The sequence below is a fragment of the Elephas maximus genome, chromosome 14, assembly GCF_024166365.1.
Source record: "Elephas maximus indicus isolate mEleMax1 chromosome 14, mEleMax1 primary haplotype, whole genome shotgun sequence".
Taxonomy (NCBI): Eukaryota; Metazoa; Chordata; class Mammalia; order Proboscidea; family Elephantidae; genus Elephas; species Elephas maximus.
In genome coordinates, this window is record NC_064832.1 from 66,938,332 (window position 1) to 66,961,022 (window position 22,691).

The 22,691-nt window shown below is 38.4% G+C and overlaps 1 long non-coding RNA gene across 1 annotated transcript in view; it reads left to right on the forward strand.

Moving 5' to 3' along the window:
- LOC126058080 (uncharacterized) overlaps positions 1–22,691 on the forward strand; it is an 81,849-nt gene that overhangs the window by 11,557 nt on the left and 47,601 nt on the right. Inside the window, exon 3 of the long non-coding RNA XR_007513088.1 lies at positions 7,272–7,442. This is a non-coding gene — a long non-coding RNA (uncharacterized LOC126058080). The remainder of the gene's footprint in view (positions 1–7,271; positions 7,443–22,691) is intronic.

The window sequence follows — 22,691 nt, forward strand, 5'->3', positions numbered from 1 at the left end:
ACCCTAAACCTTATGGAGCACAGTCCTACTCTGACACGCACGGTATTGCCATAAGTAGGCCTAGACTCAACTGCAGCTGTTTGTTTAATCTTTGTTACTAGGTGAAAATGGTGCTGGCTACTTGCTAGGGGAACAGGCAAATTCTTTGGTTGAATACCCAACAAGGGAATATCTCTTTATCACCATCTCCAGCTGTTCCTTAGTCTTCCTCAAGTTCCTAAATAAGTGCTCAGCTTATGTTCCCCCAGAAGCAGACTCTGAAGCCAGAATTTGAGTGCAAGAAATTTATTTGGAGGTGATTCCAGGAAGACTGATGGGGAAGTGGGGAAGTAAAACAGAGAAAGAAGAAGGCTAATACAAGGCACCTGGAACTCTATTCTGCTGGGGACCTCTGCAAGATTGGGCAGTACATGTCCCGAGTTGTAGCCCTCTGCTGGGCGAGGAACCTGGGATACGACTACACTAACTTCCATCCTTCTCTACATAAGTGTGTTAACTCTCAAAACTTTGGGCCTTTGCCCTGCAGACCAAGCATGACCCTCTGGCCAGAGAAAGCCTGAGGGTAGAAAGTCACAGATGCTTGTGGTAGGTAGCAGGTGGTGTGTATGGAAATGGGAATGGTGATGCCAAGGGGATATGGGCAGGGCACCAACAGCATCTGTCATACCAACCCAATCCAGGCAATAATACATGTATTGTTCCAAGAATTCCCTTTCTAGTGTCTAAATCTCCTTACTCTCATTCATCTTCTAGAGCATAAAAAAAAAAAAAAAAAAAAAAAGAGCATGGTTCTTTGGATATTAAAGGTTCTACCATTTTTCTTTATCTCTGTGCAACCTCATTTCACTTTACTTATCAATGCAGCATCCCTTCTAGGATCAAGCCAAGCTACACATAATGTTTGCCTATCATTCTTTGTTAACCTGCTCCTTCCTTGGAAAAAGTTCCTCAATCATTACATTGATCCATATCCTTTCTAGCACACAGAATTTTTCATGTAGAATATAAAATAAAGCTACTGTTTATTTATTTATTTGGCATTACATACTATTTAGTGCTTATTGCTTTCCAAAGGCCTTTTCCACACCTTTTTAAGTATCCCTTTGGTCAATATTCACTCAGTCTTTTTGTTCTATTTCCTTCTCTTTGCTTATCCAACATTTTTCATCTTTTTAGTTTAAATACCATTAAACCAAGGAATTCTTCTTTGATCCCCACGATTAAGTTGGGTTTTCATGTTGCCTGCTCCAAAAGCACTCAATGCTTATCCTTTGTAGTGATCACCACACTTGTAGTTTCTTCTTCACCATTATCCTTCCAGGATACTCTTCAAAGACCATGAGGCCGGGTACCATGATTTTGCCACATCCCTGGAACCTGTCCCAGTGCCTGGCACATAGTAGGCATTGATTGAAGTTTGCTGAATCCTTGTGTGACATTTTGGGCTGATTAATATTGAAAAGAATAATTGATTTTACATCTTCTGAGCATTTACTTAATGAACTTATAAACATGTTAAGGGAGGTGACTGTTTCTCTTGTATCCCCTCTGTAGTGTTATGTGCAATGTACGTCACAGAGTAGGAGTTTCAAAATGCTTGTGAACAAAAGTAACTCAATAGTTCCAAGGCCCAGCATTGCATACTTTGGAAAGAGATAACTTAAACCACCAGAGGCACACACAATTCAGCAATTCAAGTATAGTAAATGAATTGCCGAAGAAGAAAAAAAATAAATAAAATTGGGTTTTGGGAAGAAAAAAAAAGGAGAAATACATCCTGTGATTAGGAAGGGTAATGAAGGTACTGAAAAATAGATAGTAATTGCAAACTGGTAAGGAATGCTTAGAAAAATTAAACTATTGAAATATGCATACCCATTTGTCTTAATAATACAGATACCAAGAAAAAGAGAAACTGGTTTAAAGAGCAAAAGAGAGTACAAGTTTCGTGGTCATTATTTTTTGAAAAATATATAGTAGATTATGGGAGAAAAGCAAACTAAATTTTGAAAAGATAAAACAAACTAAAAAGCTAAGATTACTACCCATTAAGACAGCAGAGACAGGGAGGTATTGCTTAAGGGCTACTGAGTTTCTATTAAGAGCGATGAAAAAAATTGGAAATGGGTAGTAGTGATGGTTGTACAACATGGTGAATGTAATTAATGTCATTGAATTGCATGCATAAATGTACTTGGAATAGCAAATGTGTTATCTATATTTTACCACAATTAAAAAAAAATAGCAGAGATACTTTTTAAAAACCTAGTGTTAAACAGAACAACATAAATAACCATTATTAAAAACAAAAAACAAAAAAACTGAAACGCTAGTAGTGTAGTGATTAAGAGCTATGACTGCTAACCAAAAAGTCCGCAGTTCGAATCCACCAGGCATTCCTTGGAAAACCATATGAGGCAGTTCTACTCTGTCCTATAGGGTCGCGATGAGTCAGAATCGATTCAAAGGCAACAGGTTTTTTTTTTTTTTTAATTCTGAAGCATTTTGGTTTTCCTGGTAAAAACACAAAATTCGAGGATAAGTAGAATAGGAGAATATTATTTCACCACATTTTTTTTTTATTATTTTATCTATTTATGGATGCAATTTCCATAATAGATATGCAGATACTTTCTAAAGAGAGGCATAACGATTTTTGAAAAGAATCTCAAAATGAAAAGTACTTTGGCTTAAGCATTCAATAGAGGATGACAGGAAATTTTATTTGCCCATAGTATTCAAACAAGATTGAGTAAAAGCCTGCTATCTTTTCCTGAACCTTACCAGGAAAAAAAAAAAAAGAGTTGTGATAAAATAGCAAAATAACAAGTAAGCGGCTACATACAGTCTCCCTCTTTAAATCATATTATATATATATATATATATATGTGTGTGTATAAACAAATACAAAAAAAAACCCAAAACAAAAAACTGTTGCCATGGAGTCAATGCCCACTCATAGAAACCCAGAGGACAGAGTAGAACTACCTAATACGGTTTCCAAGAAGTGGCTGGTGGATTCAAACTGCTGACCTTTTGGTCAGCAGCCAAGCTCTTAACCATTGTGCCATCAGGGCTCCATATACAGCTATATACACAATTTAGAATCTAATGTCTTTTAACATCTCCTACAGACATTTCCAGGAGCCCTGGCTCAAATAGTTAAGTGCTTGGCTGCTAATTGAAAGGTTGGCAATTCGAACCCACCCAAAGCACCTTTGGGAAACAGACTGGCAATCTGCTTCCATAAAGACCCTATGGGGCAGATCTTCTCTCTAACATATGGGTTGCAGTGAGTTGAAATGGACTCAATGACACATAACAACGACGACAAGAGACGTTTAAAAAATTGCATATATATATATAAAAATATTAATAAGGCCACAAAAATGTATGTGTACCTCATTTCATGTTTCTGTGTGTAGCACTGACTTGTTATAAAGCCATTTGTCTCTAAAGTATCTGCCTTAAAAAATGGGCACACACACACACAAGTGTGTGCATTACAGTACACTAATAAACTTTATACTTGCTAAGTGCTCTTGTAAGCTCTCAGCCAATGAGGGCTACATGACAGGTGACATTGGGCACCTTTGGACACTGAACATTAACACAACATGCTGCAGATTCTCACCATCAGAGAGCACTGTACTGACCACAGTTGAGTGTGCTCTGCAATAAATATGTGTTGCACACCGCAATGGTCCTTCTCTTTTTGCCGTATACTTTGCGGTCTGCTGTACAGTTTTGAACAATTGAAGCTTAAAGAAGTTGTACAAGTAACTGAGTTGTACGGAAACACAGGAGAGTATCACGGTGGCTTCTAAAATCTGAGTTTTATACTGACTTGAGATGGCTTCAAAGAAACGATCAAGATGTAGGAGTCAGAATTGACTCAATGGCAATGAGTTTGGTTTGGTTTTTGATTTTAGGCAGTTAGGGGCTGTTGTTGGTCCTCTGAGATTATGAAGGGCATCACTTGTATCATTGAAATTGTGGCTGAGGAATGACAGATACATAGACCAATGGAACAGAACTGAGAATCCAGACATAAATCCTTCCACATATGAGCAGCTGATATTTGACAAAGGCCCAAAGTCTGTTAAATGGGGGAAAAGACAGTCTCTTTAACAAATAGTGCTGGCATAACTGGATACCCATCTGCAAAAAAAATGAAACAAGACCCATACCTAACACCATGCATAAAAACTAACTCAAAATGGATCAAAGACCTGAATATAAAATCTAAAATGATAAAGATCATGGAAGAAAAAATAGGGACAATGCTATCAGCCCTAATACATGGCAAAAACAGTACACAAAACATTACCAATAAGTCACAAACACCACAACAGAAACTAGATAACTGGGAGCTTCTAAAAATCAAACACTGATGCTCATCCAAAGACTACCTACAGGCTGGAGTATTCAACTAATTACATAGTAGACAAGAACTATTTTAGGCGAAGGGAAAGACAACACACAATATAGGGGAAGTCAGCACAACTGGACTAAGCCAAAAGCTAAGAAGTTTCCTGAATACAAGCGGACACTTCGAAGGCCAGAGTAGCAGAGACAAGAGTCTGGGGACCATGGTTTCAGGGGATATCTAGGTCAATTGGCATAACAAAATGTACTAAGGAAATGTTCTGCATCCCACTTTGGTGAGTGGTATCTGGGATCTTAAATGCTAGCAAGCAGCCATCTAAGATGCATCAATTGGCCTCAACCCACCTGAAGCAAAAGAGAATGAAGAACACCAAAGACAGACACAAGGTAAATATGAACCCAAGAGACAGAAAGGGCCACATAAACCAGAGACTCCATCAGCCTGAGACTGGAAGAACTAGATGGTGCCTGGCTACCACCGATGACTGCCTTGGCAGGGAACACAACAGAACCCCTGATGGATCAGGAGGGCAGTGGGATACAGACCTCAAATTCTCATAAAAAGACCAGACTTAATGGTCTGACTGAGACTGGAGGGATCCCAAAGGACGTGACCCCTGGGACCCTCTGTTAGCCCAAGACTGGAACCATTCCCGAAGCCAACTCTTCAGACAGGGATTGGACTGGCTATAAGACAGAAAATGATACTGCTGAGGAGTGGAGTTTCTTGGCTCTAGTAGACACAGGAGACTATGTGGGCAGCCCTTGCCTGGACTTGAGATGAGAAGGCAGAGGAGGACAAGAGCTGGCTGAATGGACATGGGGAATACGGGATGGAGAGGAGGAGTGTGCTGTCACATTAGGGGGAGAGAAGCTAGGGTTATACAGCAAGATGTGTATAAATTTTTGTATGAGAAACTGACGTGAATTGTAAACTTTCACTTAAAACATAATAAATTAAAAAAAAAAAAAAAAGAAAGTGTAGCTAAGAAGAATTGATCAAAGTTGCATGAATGGTGGCTGGAAGGACCTGTGGCCTGAGACATGTTATAACTTCATGGGATTTGAAAAGAACAGGAGAGTAATTGCCAATTTTAGATGCTAAGAAAGCGTCTTCATAGAAGGTCTGCATGATCTGATTCAGTTAGCACCCTCAATTCCAGGAATGCATGCCTATGAAAAAATACAGTATGTACACTACAGGCTCCCAAATGTTGTTGACAAATATCATTTTTAAAAGGTTGGAAATACAACACAAAATAAAATAAGATTCAGTATAAAATACCAAACACCAGCCTCAGAGCCAAACAGTTTTAAACACTGACTTTCCAGTAGTCCCAAGGCATAAAGAGAAAGGAATGACCACATTAATGAAGATTATGAAAGACAGGGACATTTTCATTTCTAGAAGAGTATAGGTATTTAAAATAAGTTATTTATCCTTGTAACTAAAATCCTTTTCATTTTTGACTTATACAGCCACTTAAAAAATACATTACTCCTCTATATACATTTTTACTCATGCTTTTTAGACATAAGAAAAATCAGATACAGATAGTTTAAGTAACTCACTCAAACGCATACAAAATTCAGAGACGTTGAAGAAATTAATATAAAAGATACTTTGTTCAATGTAAGTTGCTATCACGTGCAACAAGATATTTAGGGGAAAAAAACAACAAAAACTATAAGATAAAGACTCATATCTCTATGAGCACACATTCCAGTAGAAGAGCTTACAGAACTGGGTTTGGGAACCAAAGATTGGTCATTTAAAGGACATGTAGTCTATGTTACTTGCAGCCTGTATTACATTCACCCAATGCTATGGCACCAATATTGATTTCTTGTGGAACACTGAATTTAATTCTCTTCTAAGAAAGCTAAAGGGGGTTAAGAATGGAAAGATATATCATCTGTCTGCCCATTACTTCGGACGCGCTCATATGAACCTAAGCTCAGGCAACATGATGTTCCATAGGATCTTGACCAGTTCTAATCTTGTTCTTCTATTGATTATATGAGTATCCAATCAGTGTCAGTATCCACCCATTAAGAAGTCCTGGTGTTGCAGTCGTTAAGTCTTGGCTGCAAACCGAAACGTCAGTGGTTTGAACTCTCCAGCAGCTCTTTGAGAGAAAGATGTGGCAGTCGGCTTTCATAAAGATTACAGCCTCGAAACCCTATGAGGCAGTTTCAGTCTGTCCTATAGGGTAGCTATGAGTCAGAATCGACTTGAAGGCAACGGCTTTGGTGGTTGGTATCCTTTCGTTAACTTTATTTTTTTTTTAAATAATATTGTGTTTTTTGGTGAAGATTTACACAACAAATTAGGTCGCCATTTAACAATTACAACACAAATTATTCAGAGACATTGATTATAATTTTCATAATGTGTTAATAATCTAATTCGCTTCTGGATGTTTCATTTCCAATAATCTGGTTTTCCTGTTCCCTTACTTTTTCATCTTTCCTTTAGAGTAATGGTTGACCGTTTGGTCTCATATAGATGATTTTTTAAAAGTATGCAGTAGTTACTGGTAATATTCTTTATTTTATGAGCCAGTCTGTTATTTAGCTAATAGGTAGTTTCTGTTCAAGTTTTATAGCATAAGTCAGGGCGGTAGTCTCAAGGAGTCCTCTAGTCTCAAATGGTCCAGTAATTCCGGACTTTTTAAGAATTTAAATTCTGTTCCACATTTTTTTCCACTTCCACCCAGTTCCATCTATTGTGGCTCTATCACAATGGTCATTAGTGTTAGCCAGGCGCCCTCTAGTTCTTCTGGTCTCAGAATAGATAAGGCTGTGGTTCATGCAGGCTTAGACCTGTAGACTAGTTACTTCTCTAAATCTTTGGTTTCCTTTTTTCTCTTTTGCTCCAGAGAGAAAACACCAACAGTTGTATCTTAGATGGCTGCTAGCAACTTTTTAAGACTCCAGAAACTACTCACAAAACCAGGATGTAGAACACAAACTTTGTGAACTCAGTTGACTGAGTTGTTCCATGAGACAATGTTCCTGTGGCTACAAACCAAGAAAACCAACCAAACAAGGTACTTGGTTATGTCTAAGAAATATCTGTAACTGTGCCCCCACATGCTTTATTGTATATATGAACATAAATGCACGCGCGCGCACGCACACACACACACGTACATACATATACATATAGCTACATGCCACCACTCATCTGTTAGTTTGTCATACTGTGGTGGCTTGAATGTTGCTGTGATGTTGAAACTTATGGCACCGGTATTTCAAATACCAACAGGTTTCATCCATGGTAGGCAGGCTTCAGTGGAGCTTCAAAACTAAGACAGAATAGGAAGAAGGACCTGTCTGTCTACTTCTGAAAAAACTGGCCAGTGAAAATCTTATGAATAGAAACGGGACATTGTCTGGTATAGTGGCAGAAGATGAGTTGCTCATGTTGGAAGGTACTCAGAATTCAACTGAGGAAGAGCTGCCTCCTCAAAATAGAGTTGACGTTAATGATGTGTATGGAGAAAAGGTTTTGGGACCTTCGTATGGTGATGTGTCATGACTCAAAACAAGAAGAAACAGATGGAAACATCCATTAATAATCGGAATGTAGAATGTTTGAAGCACGAATAAAGGAGAGTTGGAAGTCATCAAAAATGAAATGGAACACATAAAGATCAATATCCTAGGCATTAGTGAGCTGAAATGGACTAATATTAGCTATTCTGAGTTGGATAATCATATGGTCTACTATGCTGGAATTGACAAATTGAAGAGGAATGACATTGCATTCATCATCAAAAAGAGCATTTAAAATCTATCCTGAAGCACAATGTTGTCAGTGATAGGAAAATATCCACGCGCCTACAAGGAAGACCAGTTAATATGACTATTATTCAAATTTGTGCACCAACCACTAATGCCAAAGATGAAGAAATTGAAGTTTTTACCAACTTTTGCAGTCTGTAATTGATCAAACATGCAATCAAAATGCATTGATAATTACTGGTGATTGGAAAGCGAAAGTTGGAAACAAAGAAGAGGGTCATGACTTTGGTGAAAGAAATGATGCAGGAGATCACATGAAGATAGAAGGAATACACAGAGTCACTGTACCAAAAAGAAATGATGGATTGTCAACCATTTCAGGAGGTAGCATATGATCAAGAAACAATGGTATTGAAGGAAGAAGTCTAAGCTGCACTGAAGGCATTGGTGAAAAGCAAGGCTTCAGGAACTGACAGACTACTAACTGAGAAGTTTCAGCAAACAGATGCAGTGCTGGAGTGCACACTGATCTATGCCAAGAAACTTGGAAGATAACTACCTGGCCATCTGACTGGAAGAGATCTGTGTTTGTACCCACTGCAAAGAAAAGTATTCTAATAGAATGCAGAAGTTATTGAACAATATCATTAACATCACACACAAGTAAAATTTTGCTGAAGATCATTCAAAAATGATTGCAAATAATCCACTTAAAAAATGGGCAAAGAATATGAACAGATACTTCACCAAAGAGGACATTCAAATGGCTAAGACACATGAGGAAATGCTCACGATCACTAGCCATTAGAGAAATACAAATGAAAACCACAATGAGATACCATCTCACCCTGACATTGCTATCACACATCAAAAAACAGGAAATAACAAATGTTGGAGAGTCTTCGGGGAGATTGGAACTCTTATACATTGCTGGTGGGAATGCAAAATTTTACAATCATTTTGGAAAAAGCTAGAAATAGAAATACCATATAATCGAGCAATTCCACTCCTAGGAATATATCCTAGAGAAATAAGTGCCATCACAGAATAGACATAGGCACACCCATGTTCACTGCAGCGTTGTTCACAATAGCAAGAGTTGGAAACAACCTAGGTGTCCATCAACAGATGACTGGATAAACAAACTACGGTACTTAAACATGGTGGAGTACTATGCAATGGTAAAGAAAAAAGATGAATCTGCAAAGCATTTCACAACTTGGATGAATCTGGAGGAAATTATGCTGAGTGAAATAAGTCAATCACGAAAGGACAAATATTGTATGAGACCACTACTATAAAAACTAATGAAAGGTCTATATTCAAAAAGCAACAATCTTTGATGATTATGAGGTAGAGGAGGGGTAGGGATGGAAAAGCACTAAATAGACGATAGATAAGTGGTAACTTTGTTGAAGGTGACTTACTGAACTGGTAGAGAATAGAGGAACCCCCAAGATGATCACCTTGTTGTAAATTCCCCCCTCTCTGCTCACTTCCCTTTTCTTTTATCTCTCATAAGATAAAATGCCGTACAGGCCATGCCCCGGGGAAACTCCTTTTACACTGGATCAGGGATGTGACCTTAGTAAGGGGTAAGGGTGTTACAATCCCATCCTAATCCTCTAATCTTGCCTCATTAACCACAAGCAGAGATTAGGATTTACAACACATAGGAAAATCAGAATCACAAAATGGAGGACAACCACACAATACTGGGAATCATGGCCTAACCAAGTTGACACATATTTTGGGAGGACACAATTCAATCCATGACAGTGCTCAACCAAACAGTGAAAAAATATAGTTTTATATTAGTCTTTTTTTTTTTTTTTTTTTTAAGTTACATAGGTACAATTATCTAGATTCATTGTGAAGGCAAAGTGGTTTTATTCTTAACTAGGTTGGCTGAAAGGCAGCTGAATTAAATGGGGTCATGCTAATGGAAGTTAAGATGCCATAAATAATTTGCCATAATATACAGAAATAAATCAAAAGACTGGATTTATCATATAAATCTCACCTACTTAGAAGCCAGCCTTCCCTTTACTAGGGTTTTGAGAAATACTTCAGTGATGGAACCATTGGGATCTTTAAAAAACACTGTTGTGTCTTATCTTATAGATTGGGGATATTGTTGGGAGACACTGTTTTAAAATGGTTTGCCTGATTCCAGTGGAGATTGGAAGATTCTGTGGAGGAGGGGGGAGTGGGCAGAAGCCACATCAGGCACTTAACATCCAGAGGCTATGTAGTTGTGCCTTCCCTAACAGAGACACATGGGTCTTTCTCATTAGTTTATTGATCATGGCATCTATAAGTTTGAAATCTATAGGCAGTTCACAAAATTCCTAATACATTTGCATTAAACACGCCACATTTGAGGATAACCAAAAAACTAACACCATTGCTATTGAGTCAGTTCTGACTCCTAGTGACCCAATAGGACAGAGTGGAGCTGTAACGTAAGGTTTCCAAGGCTGTCAATCTTTGTAGAAGCAGATTGGCACAACTTTCTCTCATGGAGCGGCTGGTGGGTTCAAACTGCCAAACCTTTAGTTAGTAGCGGAGAATTTAATCACTGTGCCATTGGGGCCTCTTCATTTGTGGATAGAGCTCACCAAAAAAGACATATAGTCATTATCCATATTTCTAGACCTGTGGTCATTTTGAGGGGCAGGGGAAGATATTCTGAAGAAAGGGATGTAAGTAGACCTATGAGCTGTTTTTGGATGCCTCCAAAATAACACATTCCCAGCAAAGAAGAACAGCAGTCTGGTCTACTGGTCAGAGTGGAAGCTTATGATGGTCTGACAATAAATGGAAGTTTGACACAAGTCTATCTCACATTGGTAGAGTGGAGTCTTCGAACACACATTCTTTTTTTTTTTCTTACCGCTTCCTGAGTATATTCTGGTAAAATGTTCACATTGGCTTCTTGACTAAAGGAAAAGTTATTATGAGGGCAAGGACCAAGGATGAAAGTGCCTGGATCTTACTTTTTCCACTAAAAGAAATAACCAAGAACAATAACACATTCCTGGGAAATCCCAAAGATTAGTGCTACCATCAATGATTGGAAAGATAGGGGGTGGTCATTGCTATCACAGCTCCATTTAACTCTCCAATTAGGCTGATGGGGAAGACAGATGGGTCTTGGAAAATTAGAGTGGATTATTATAAACTTAATTAGGTGGTGCCTCCAAGCGCAGCTGCTGTTCCAGATGTTGTCTCCTTACTAACTCAAATCAACACAGCCCCTGGCAATCAGTCCAGGCTGCCATGCAATCAGCTCTACCAGGCAGCCCATATGACCTAGCAGATCCAATGAAGCCTGGACAGTTTGTGGCAGATTGGGATGCTTTACGAAGCCCCAACAGCAAATTCACAGTCAAGATCACTAATATTTTAGCAATAAAAGCTATAACCTCTTCAGCAAGTAACTATTCCTGTTTTGAGAAATAACCCTTGGATTGTTATTGAACCTTTGTAGAGACTAAATACCTGACTTTGTGACCTGAGCTGCTCCTTATAAACTGATCATTAGCTTGTCCACCAAATCATAATGTGAGGCTTACCCAGCATTATACCATTATCTAGCAGAAGTGGTATATACAGCAGTAGGTCCAAGGCAATCTTAATTGCACAAGGAGTATGTTCATCTTCCCAATGCGTGTTTTCCTGCAGCAATGTTGCTATCCCCTCAACACCATAAGAATGACCTCATACAAGGGCTCCCAGGACTAGTTAGTTGGCTGGGAAGTAAAGACAACATTAAAAAAAATAAACAAAGCCTGGTTGGCTGATGCTTCTTTTTTTATTTCTTGGTACCACCCTTACATAAGGAGCCCTGGAGGCACGATGGTTAAGCTCTCAGCTGCTAACTGAAAAATGGGTGCTTTGAACCCACCCAGGCACTCTATGGGAGGAAGACCTGGTAATCTGCTCTGTAAAGATTACAGTCTACAGAAGAACTAGATGGTGCCCAGCTATCACCAATAACCCTCCTGACAGGGAACACAACAGAGAGTCCCAGACAGATTGAGAGAAAAGTGAGGAGCAGAACTAAAATTCGTGCAAAAAAGAGCAGACTTAATGGTCTGACAGAGACTGGAGGAACCCCTAAACTATGGCCCCTGAACACTCTGTTAACCCAGAGTTAAAACCATTCCTGAAGCCCGCTCTTCAGACCAAGATTAGACTGGACTACAAAACAAAAAATAATACCTATGAGGAGTGCACTTCTTAGAACTAAGAAGTTCAATCAGATGCACGAGACTAAATGGGACGCTCCTGTCCAGAGGCAGGATGAGAAGGCAGGAAGGGACAGGAACTGGTTGAATGGACACAAGAAACCTGGAGTGGAAAGGGGGAGTGTGCTGTCACATTGTGGGGATTGCAACTAATGTCACCTAACAATATGTGTATAAATTTTTGTATGAGAAATTAACTTGAGCTGTAAACTTTCACCTAAAGCACAATTATTAAAAAAAAAAAAAAATAGATTATAGTCTAGAAAACCCTATGGGACAGTTCTACTCTGTCACATGGGTTTGCTATGAGTCTAAATCAACTGTAGGGCACCTAAGAACAACAAAAAGCCTTAGGTAGAGTGATGCTATCTTAACATACCACTCATCTCAGTGGTGATACTAAACGGAGGTACATCTTGTCTAATTTGCCTGGAAAAAGTCAAGGCTTGAGCTAAGTAATGATACAATCAATAGATAGTTGTTAATGGTTTGAGCAGGTGATCAGAATTTGGAAGTAATGAGACTATTTTGGTAGAGGCGTATACATAAACTTCTGGGAAGGGACCTAGAGTGGGGAAACATTAGGGTACAATTAAATGCATATCAAAAGGCTGTAAATGGTCAGGTTAGATAAGATGACCCAACCTTTTTATGTCAGCCAGCTTCCTTTCCCACTCTTCTTGGTGCTTGCATAATGGTCTCATGAATAATGTGGCAATGGTTACAGTGATGCAAGTTATGAATTGGGACTTCTCTACATTAAGGCTTATTTTGCTAACCTCATTGTTGAGGGTTCAGTTTTCCAGTAGAATTAGCCCACGCTGTGCCTGCAATAAGGAGCTAGAGCCTGGACAAAACTTGTGGTGGGTTGATTATTTTGGACACTTTCCATCAAGTATCTGTACCCTTTGGAAAACAACATTCAGAATATGGGTTTGCTCTTTCTGCCTATTATAATTCTGGAAACACCATTGATTGTTGCCTTAACTCCACTCTTTTACTCCATCAAAATAGTCTGTGCAGCATCGCTTTGACCAAGCATTTGCTTTTTTTGTAAATTAAGTCAGGCAATGTACTCATGGGATAATTGGTTTTATCATGTAGCCCAGCACCCCCAAAGCAGTTCACTTACAGGTAGTGGGATGGCCTTTTAAAGGCTCACATGTGACTCCAGCTTGGAGATACACTTTGTAAGATTTGGGTGCTCTTTCAGGAGAGCAATATATGGAGTTATTTCTCCCGTAGACAGAATACATGAGTTGGGGGAAGAAGGGATGATAGACGGTTTGGTTCTCCTCAAGATTATACCTAATATGGCAGCTGGAAAAATAGCCCCTTAAAAGATATTCATATCCTAATCCTTGAAGATTATAAATGTTACCTTTTTTGGAAAAAGGCTCTTTGCAGATGTGATGAAGTTAAAGATTTTGAGATGAGATTTTAGTGGAGTATTTGGGTGGGCCATAAATGCCATCAAGGCAGGCCAACACAGCCAAGGAATGACCACAAATCAAGGAGTGACATAGCCACCACAAGCTCAGAGAGTCAAGGAACAGATTTTTCCTTAGAAGCTCTGAAGGAAGCACAGTCCTGTGGATGCTGTCAATTTTGTGAACCATCTGATATCGTTCTAGTAAATTCCTTTTTTGCTTTTCTTAGCTAGAGTAAGTTTCTGTTGTTTGCAACCCAGTGCTCTGATAGGTATAAGGAGTGATGGTAAGAAATTGTACTAAAGCTTTCGTGGGAACTGAGGGTAAGCTTTGCTATTGATCTGCAGTCTCTAATCACCTCATTTTCTCTTCTTTCCCGAGTAAACTTATGACCAATAGAAAGTAAAAAGTAAACAATAGTAAGATCATTTTGTATTTGCATGTACTAGAGAATAGACACCTTTAAGTAGAAGAGCCATTTAAGAAAAATAAATTAATGAACTACATCTATAATAATAATTTAATTCTTACTCAGAAGGAAAGTCACTTTTCCAATGACAAATACCACTTCTTGAAATATCTTTTTTTGTTTAAGGTTTGTTACAAAACTTTTTATCAACTGTATCAGTTAGGGATGTGTTGGGATGCTAATCACAGGAACCCAAAAAAGAATGGATTGAAAGGAAGAGTTCTGGGTTTTTTTGTTGTTGTTTTCCTATAACAGCTATATATTCATACAGGATTAAGTTAAGACTATCACATTCCTTTGCCAGAAATTCCTACCATAGGTCACATTTGTGGATTGTTATTGAAGAGAAAAGTTAAAAAAATTGGGAGGACAGAGTAGGAATTCTTAAAAATAATTATAGATTGAGAACCCACAGTGCTACTGAGTAAAACTTAAATGTTATAAATTATATGTATGCTAGTTGACATTTTAAGGTATTTGACAAGAGAATATGCCTACACAGGGAGACCTGAAGGTAAGACTGCAGAGATGAGGTACACAGCTCTGGGAAGGAGGAAGAGTCAGGTGGTAATGTTGACGCAGGAAGGGGCATAGGCAGAAAACTCGGAGCTTTTGGAGAATGTAAAAGTAAAGACTTGTAAGAAACAAGAACAAAGATTTCATCTACTTGGGAGGAAGGAAGAGGGTATTTTGAAAAATACAGTCATAAATGTTTAGAATTAGGCTATGTGTCCAGCAGAGAGAATTAATAAATCCAAGGAATATTGTCAGGATGACATTCAGGTGATTTGAGGAGCAAAATTTCCCTGAAGGGGTCTGACTTGCAAGCAGGTAAGACCTTGATATACCAGGCACCTGGATTTCTGAGCAAGATAAACCCCGGTGTAGCCAAGGAGTAAAAGTCAAAATGAATTTTAAAAACGATAGACTGGCTTTAAAGGTTAGGACTTAAAGGAGAAGCTGTATTCCTTTAAAATAAAGTGAGCCAGGGAAACCACAAATGCAGAATCTCTTTTCAAAGGGGTGCTCTCTGCTAATATTCCTTCAAGTAGTGCTCCTTTTCATTTTTATTTCCCTGCTTGGAATAATCGAAGGACAGAAATAATTGCTAGGTAGTCATTACGGAATTCCCTATATTGTGGCATGTAACTGAAATGCAACTGGAGAAATGAAGCCATATTTTGTTTGTTTGGTAAATGAGAATATTTGAAGTTTATTAAACGTGAAAAAAAATGATTCCTTAAGCTGTAAATAATACAGTAGTAGTCCTTCTTTTTCCATATGAGCAATTTATATTCTTTTCTTCTTAGGCTCATTTTTTTCCTTGGTAAGTATATCTGCATTGCCTTGAAAAATGATTAGAATTGACTTCATATTAATATACTCCTGTAATGTGGTTTTTATATCCAGCTTTTTCCTTGAGTATGTACAAATCTTTTTCCATATTTGGGAGATTTTCCCTTTGTATCAGAACTTGGCAATGGCTGTGACCTGTTCTGTTGTGTTCCAGAATTGTGTCTGGTATTTGTTGTAATAGTCATCAGTGCTCAATAAACAAAGCTATAACAACATCCATCCCGAATGATATGCACACTAGAAAACTCAACTCCCATGGTAATGGAAAAGGGGTCTTGGAATATCTTTGGCCTCTCAGCGGATTGATAAATTGGTTTCAGGCTCAAAATTTCCTGGGAAAAATCAGAATAACCCAAAGGATTTCAGGTATTACTGGGATTATGGAATGCATGGCAGCTGGTGGGTTGAAGATAGAGTCTCCCATCCCAATTCTCACTGGGAAACCTATTAAACCAAAACCATAAACCCATTGCTGTTGAGTCAATTCCGACTCATAGTGACCCTACAGGACAGAGTAGAACTGTCCCATAGGGTTTCCAAAGAGCAGCTGATGGTATTAAACTGCTGACCTTTTGGTTAGCAGCCAAGCTCTTCACTACTGTGCCTCTACAGTTGAGTAATAAAAAGTAACTTTAATGATTATTTTTTATGACATGAAGTGACAATTTATCTAATATAAACCCATACTATAAATGCACAAATGGACTCACCAAACATGGAAACAAAAAAAAAGCATAATTAAAAAATAGACTGAACTTCAGTTTAAGACATCAGATCCTGCTTATTGTAGACTTGCACCAAAAATCATTTTAATCTGCAGTAAAGTCCGGTAGGAGATGTGATTGTATTGCCTTCCTCTTTATCCAATACCACTGTTTACAAACCTTCTTGTAAGGAAATACCTACTTATATTTAACCTAGATCCCTCTGTGAAAGCTTGAGCCGACTACTTTTCTAGCCTTAGCGAAGATGCAGTATAGCTGCCATTTCCAGCTGTTGCTTTAAAAAAAAAAAAAAAAAAAGACCTATGGCTTATTTAAATATAACCAGCCTATATACCTCTTCTCTATCTTCATCAACAAGGGAAAAATTGCACTGCCTCTTCTTGTATTTCTTGTTGCTTCCTCCCGTATTTCTTATTCTCTCTAAGGTTGCAAGTTACCATTTTATTATATCTTTGCAGTTAAATCTTTCTGACTGTCCCTGATTATGTCCTTATGAACAGTTTCCAGGAGTGAAATTCTGGGGTCAAAAGGTAAATACATTTTAAATATTTTTTATTCATATTGCCAACTTGCTGTTAAGACAGATTATACATCTTTGCCCTGGTGGCACAATGGTTAACTACTTGGTTGCTTATTGAAAGATGGGTGGTTTAAACATGAAGCATCCCGCAGGAGAAAAGACCTGGCAATCTGTTCCTGTAAAGATTACAGCCTAGGAAACCCTACAGGGAAGTTCTACTCTGTCATAGAGGGTTGCTCTGAGTAGGAATCAACTCAGAGACACACAACAACAATGTTTATATCCTGGCTGTGTACAGAAAAAAGTTTATTTCTTCTCACTCTCACTAAGGTTGTAGGTTGTCATTGTATTTATCTTTGCTAACTTGGTGTTTCATTGTTATTTTAATTTTCAGTTACTTTTTTTACCAATGAGATTAAATTGTTTTCATGTATGTTGGCAATTTGTATGAGTACCCCAAAATTTTCTTTTCTTTTTCCATTTTTATATCTATCATGTAATAGTTTTTTTTTTTTTTAATATAGGAAAGAAATTAACCTTTGTCCATCATATGTTGCCAATATATTTCTTCCACTTGTTGCTTGCTGTTTTACTCTCCCATATTTGGAACAAGCAGATGTTTTAAATTTTTATGTGATGTAATTTATTAATTAGTATTTTGTAGTTTTTGCTTTTGTCATCTTGGTTAAGGAGACTGTTCATATCTGAAAATTATGCGAATGGTTACCTATATTTTCTTCCTGTACTTTCATAGTTTCAGGGTTGTAAGGGAAAATATCACCGAGAAGGTGACATTTGAACAAAAATCTGAAGCAGGTGAAGAGGAAGTCACATAATATTTGGGGGAGAAGTGTTCCAGGCACAGGGAACCACAACAGCAAAACCCTTGAGGGTGGAGGCTTTCTGTATTGTCTGAGGAGCACAAAGAGGGCCAATGTTGTTTAGGGCAGAGTGAGTCAAGGAAGGAGAACTAGGAAATGAAGCCAGGGAGGAAATACGGGCCACATTAGATAGCCGTCATGGTCACTATCAGGCCTTTACTTTGAGACTGATGGGGAACCACTGAGAGCTTTAGGCAGAGAAGTCATGTGACTCAACATTCATTTTAACAGGATCACTTTTTATTCTTTTATAGTTTAATCAATTGCCTTTAAACTGTTTATTAGATAATCGGTTTTTCCTAGAGATAGCAGTTAGGGTTTTTTGATACAACTTGTATAAATTACTAAATTCTTATATATAGAGTTAATGTGTACTTGGAATTTTCACTTTTTTTATTTTGGTCTCTTGGATTTGTCTTGCCTAAATACCACACAATTTTAATTATTGCACTTTGCAAGTGTACTTTAAAATCTAGTTGGAGGGATTCTTTTGTATTACTCTTTTCTCAAAATTCTCTTGCCTCTTATTGGGCATTTTTTTCTGTATATGAGCTTTAATGGCATCTGAGCTCTTAACCACTGTGCCACCAGAGTTCCAATGTTATAATTAAGTTTTTAAAAATTCCAGTGACTTTGGACGATTTGAATGAAGATTATCTTGAAATCGGTACACTACTGTCTTCTAGGAATTCAAACCTTATTTAAAGTTGTTTAGTATGGTTTTATAATTTACCACATCCAGGTCTTGCATATTTCTTGTTTCATTTACTTAAGTTTTAAGTTCCCTTGATATTCATTTTAACCTGATTTCATTACTATAAAAAGTAATGCTTTTCTTAATAAACCATCATATAGATGACTTTTATCTTTTTAATATATTTTGCTGCTTGCATTTCATACCCAAAGACATCTTGGTATTATGAGGAAAAAAATCTGGATTTTTGTCTTGATTCTGCCACATATATTGCTTTGAATAATTTTTTTAGCCTGTCCGAATCTCAGTTTGCTCAGTGGTAGAATGATAATAAACCCTCGCAGGACATTAATAGAGATTAAATGAGGTAAGTTTTGTAGGATAGAGCACAAAATAGTCATTCAATACCTTTTTATTCCTTGACCTTTCTAGTAATTTATGTTTTCCTCCTAGGCTTACAATATATATTTGGCCTTCCCAGGAAAGACTCTAACCCAGGGAAGACTCTATGCAACATTAAATGTAGATGACATCTCTTGCTTTTGCTTAAAGTCTTTTGGCTCTTCAGGGTCTTCACACTTTATTTTCTTCTCCATTTTTTCTGTCATGTATACATTGATTCTCTCTAAATCATTCTAAAGTGTTGATAAAAAAAAATCTTGAGACATTTTCTTCTGTGAAGAAATCACTAAACAGAGGCATTTCAATGTTTTCTATCATGTCACTTCATTGAAATAACTATATTACTACCACCTGAGGGAACTGGAGAACTTTCTCCTCAAAAGACTTCACCACCATGGATTAACAGGCTTGCTCTTCTGATGTTATCTGCAGTAGCATCCGCATCGGTGAGGTGCAAGGGTCAACAATTTGAATGAACTAAACAAAATTTATAAGAGAGTTAGGAAATTCAGAGTTTAAACTACATATAGAATAGATACCAGTCCATCTTATTTAACCCAGTTGGTTTGAATCAACCCAATACATCTGTCAGGCTATGCCATTTCATTCTCTTCCAGTTGTCTTTTTCTCTTTTGTTCTCACTGCTTTAGCTTCTGCCATCTATGTGAGCTAATTCTCTTTTGCTTCCAAATTTGATGATTGGAGAAGCAAAGTTCTTTTATGTATGGAAAATCATCCTGCTGCCTAAACATCGGGTAGATACTACTCTCCTCCCTGGGCCTAAACACTGATTTGGCTGCATCCCTTAGATGCTATCTACAGCAACACTCTTGATGGGCCTCTGGTGTGTTTCCCAGTCTGCTTTCTTTAAACAAGCTTCATCCGTTCTGTTTCTGGCATGCCAGCAGCCTAACGGCTTTGGCCTTTCTAATATCATCATGGTTCTCCTTTTGGTTTCATTTACTATATAATGATTATGCATGTACAATGTACCCAACACAGTCACATCTTTCATTTTTGGAGGTCAGCTGTGTCTCTGAATCTCTATATTTTTTGTCCTGCTTTTTGAAGATGGAAGGAATACACAGAGTCATTATACCAAAAAGAACTAGTCAATATTCAACCATTTCAAGAGGTGGCATATGATCAGGAGCCGATGGTACTGAAGGAAGAAGTCCAAGCTGCTCTGACGGCATTGGCGAAAAGCAAGGCTCCAGGAATTGATGGAATATAAATTGAGATGTTTCAACAAACAGATGCAGTGCTGGAGGTGCTCACTCGTCTATGCCAAGACATATGGAAGACAGCTTCCTGGCCAAATGACTGGAAGAGATCCATATTTATGCCTATTCCCAAGAAAGGTGATCCAACCGAATGTGGAAATTATAGAACAATATTGTTACTATCACATGCAAGCAAAATTTTGCTGAAGATCATTCCAAAACGGCTGCAGCAGTATATCGACAGGGAACTGCCAGAAATTCAGGCCAGTTTCAGAAGAGGGCATGGAACCAGAAATATCATTGCTGATGTCAGATGGATCCTGGCTGAAAGCAGAGAATACCAGAAGGATGTTTACCTGTGTTTTATTGACTATGCAAAGGCATTCGACTGTGTGGATCATAACAAATTATGGATAACACTGCGAAGAATGGGAATTCCAAAACACTTAATTGTGCTCATGAGGAACCTTTACATGGATCAAGAGGCAGTTGTTCGGACAGAACAAGGGGATACTGATTGGTTTAAAGTCTGGAGAGGTGTGTGTCAGGGTTGAATTCTTTCACCATACCTAGTTAATCTGTATGCTGAACAAAAAATCCAAGAAGCTGGACTATATGAAGATTGGAGGAAGACTGCGTTATGCAGATGACACAACCTTGCTTGCTGAAAGTGAAGAGGATTTGAAGTACTTACTAATGAAGATCAAAGACCACAGCCTTCAGTATGGATTACACCTCAACATGAAGAAAACAAAAATCCTCACAACTGCACCAATGAGCATCATGATAAATGGAGAAAAGATTGAAGTTGTCAAGGATTTCATTTTACTTGGATCCACAATCAACAGCCATGGAAGCAGCAGTCAAGAAATCAAAAGATGCATTGCATTGGGCAAATCTGCTGCAAAGGACCTCTTCAAAGTGTTGAAGATCAAAGATGTCACCCTGAAGACTAAGGTGCGCCTGACCCAAGCCATGGTATTTTCAATTGCATCATATATGTGTGAAAGCTGGACAGTGAATAAGGAAGACCGAAGAAGAGTTGACGCCTTTGAATTGTGGCGTTGATGAAGAGTATTGAATATACCATGGACTGCCAAAAGAACAAACAAATCTGTCTTGGAAGAAGTGCGGCCAGAATGCTCCTTAGAGGCAAGGATGGCAAGACTGTGTCTTACATACTTTGGACATATTGTCAGGAGGGATGAGTCCCTGGAGAAGGATACCATGCTCGGCGGAGTACAGGGTCAGTGGAAAAGAGGAAGACCCTCAACAAGGTGGATTGACACAGTGGCTGCAACAATGAACTCAAGCATATCAATGATTGTAAGGATGGCGCCGGACCAGGCAGTGTTTTGTTCTGTTGTGCATAGGGTCGCTGTGAGTCGGAACCAACTCGATGGCAATTGGTTCCAACTTGTAATTCTGTTTACCTCTTTTCAGGAAGTCATGATATTCTCCCTTGTTTTATTCAGCAAGTACTTAGCACTATTTCCAGTTACTTGGCTAGGTACCGGAAACACAAAAATAAAGAAGTCAGAGTAGCTGCTACCAGGGATACCACAGTGGAGAGGCAGATATGAGGGTTATATTGAAGTAAACATGGTGCAGGGGGTACAATCACAAAGTATATGTTAATTGTTTTCCAGACCCCCTTAAAATTAGCTCTATAAAGCTTGTCCCTTCCCTTCCCCCAGATGAAAACTCAGGCAGGTCCTATGACTTTTTTATTTACTCATAGGGCACAAAACACTATTCTCAATTTAGAAATTAGAACGTTCTGCCTCATGGAATATCTCAATTTCAGCCTTGCTGTCAAGTTGAAGCTTCTCTTCACCCCAAAAAGGCCTATTTCAGTTAGTACCCAGAAATCCAGGGATGGGGGGTAGATGGCTTCTCCTTTCCTGCTGTGTATGTCTACTTTTTCACCTTCTCTTAATGGAATTTTCTTTTTCTTTTGGGGTCAGAGCTGGTGCAGAGAAGGATAGGAGAAGAGACAGTTTGGATCAAGCTATTTCTTTTATGCCTGGTACCACATGGGACACGTAGTGCCATTTTCTTGGATTGGTGAATGTTTGATGCTGACACTTTCTATGTTACATACTCTCCTGAGTTCTGTGAAGCCTATCCACTTCCCTCGACTTCCTACCTCCCAGCATCTCCTCCTTGCCCCAATCAGTTGCTGAGGATCTCTATTTAGGCTGGTTATTTCCTATTCCTAATGGTTTGGTTTAAGGCCCTAGGAATCTGATGATACCATCGGTTTCTCTCTGATGAGGTCTGTTCCTACTTAGGGGAGCTTTCTAGGTCAGGACCTAAGATGATCCCAAACAATTTCTCTTTTATTCACGTGGTAGGAAAATTTCATGCATTTGTTATGCCACCAAGCTGCCACACTCTATGCCTACATATTATTTCCAGTTCAGCAACAACTCCACTCTTCCACAAAGGAACCTGTCAGCCCACCTCTTACACTTTAAATTTGCTGAGCAAGAATCAGGCATTTGTCTTCTGTATTCCCTAAATGGCCAAGGATGTATATGAAATTCTTTCAATTGTCTCTTTAAAGCCATTCTGACTTAAGACACAAGGTGAGCAA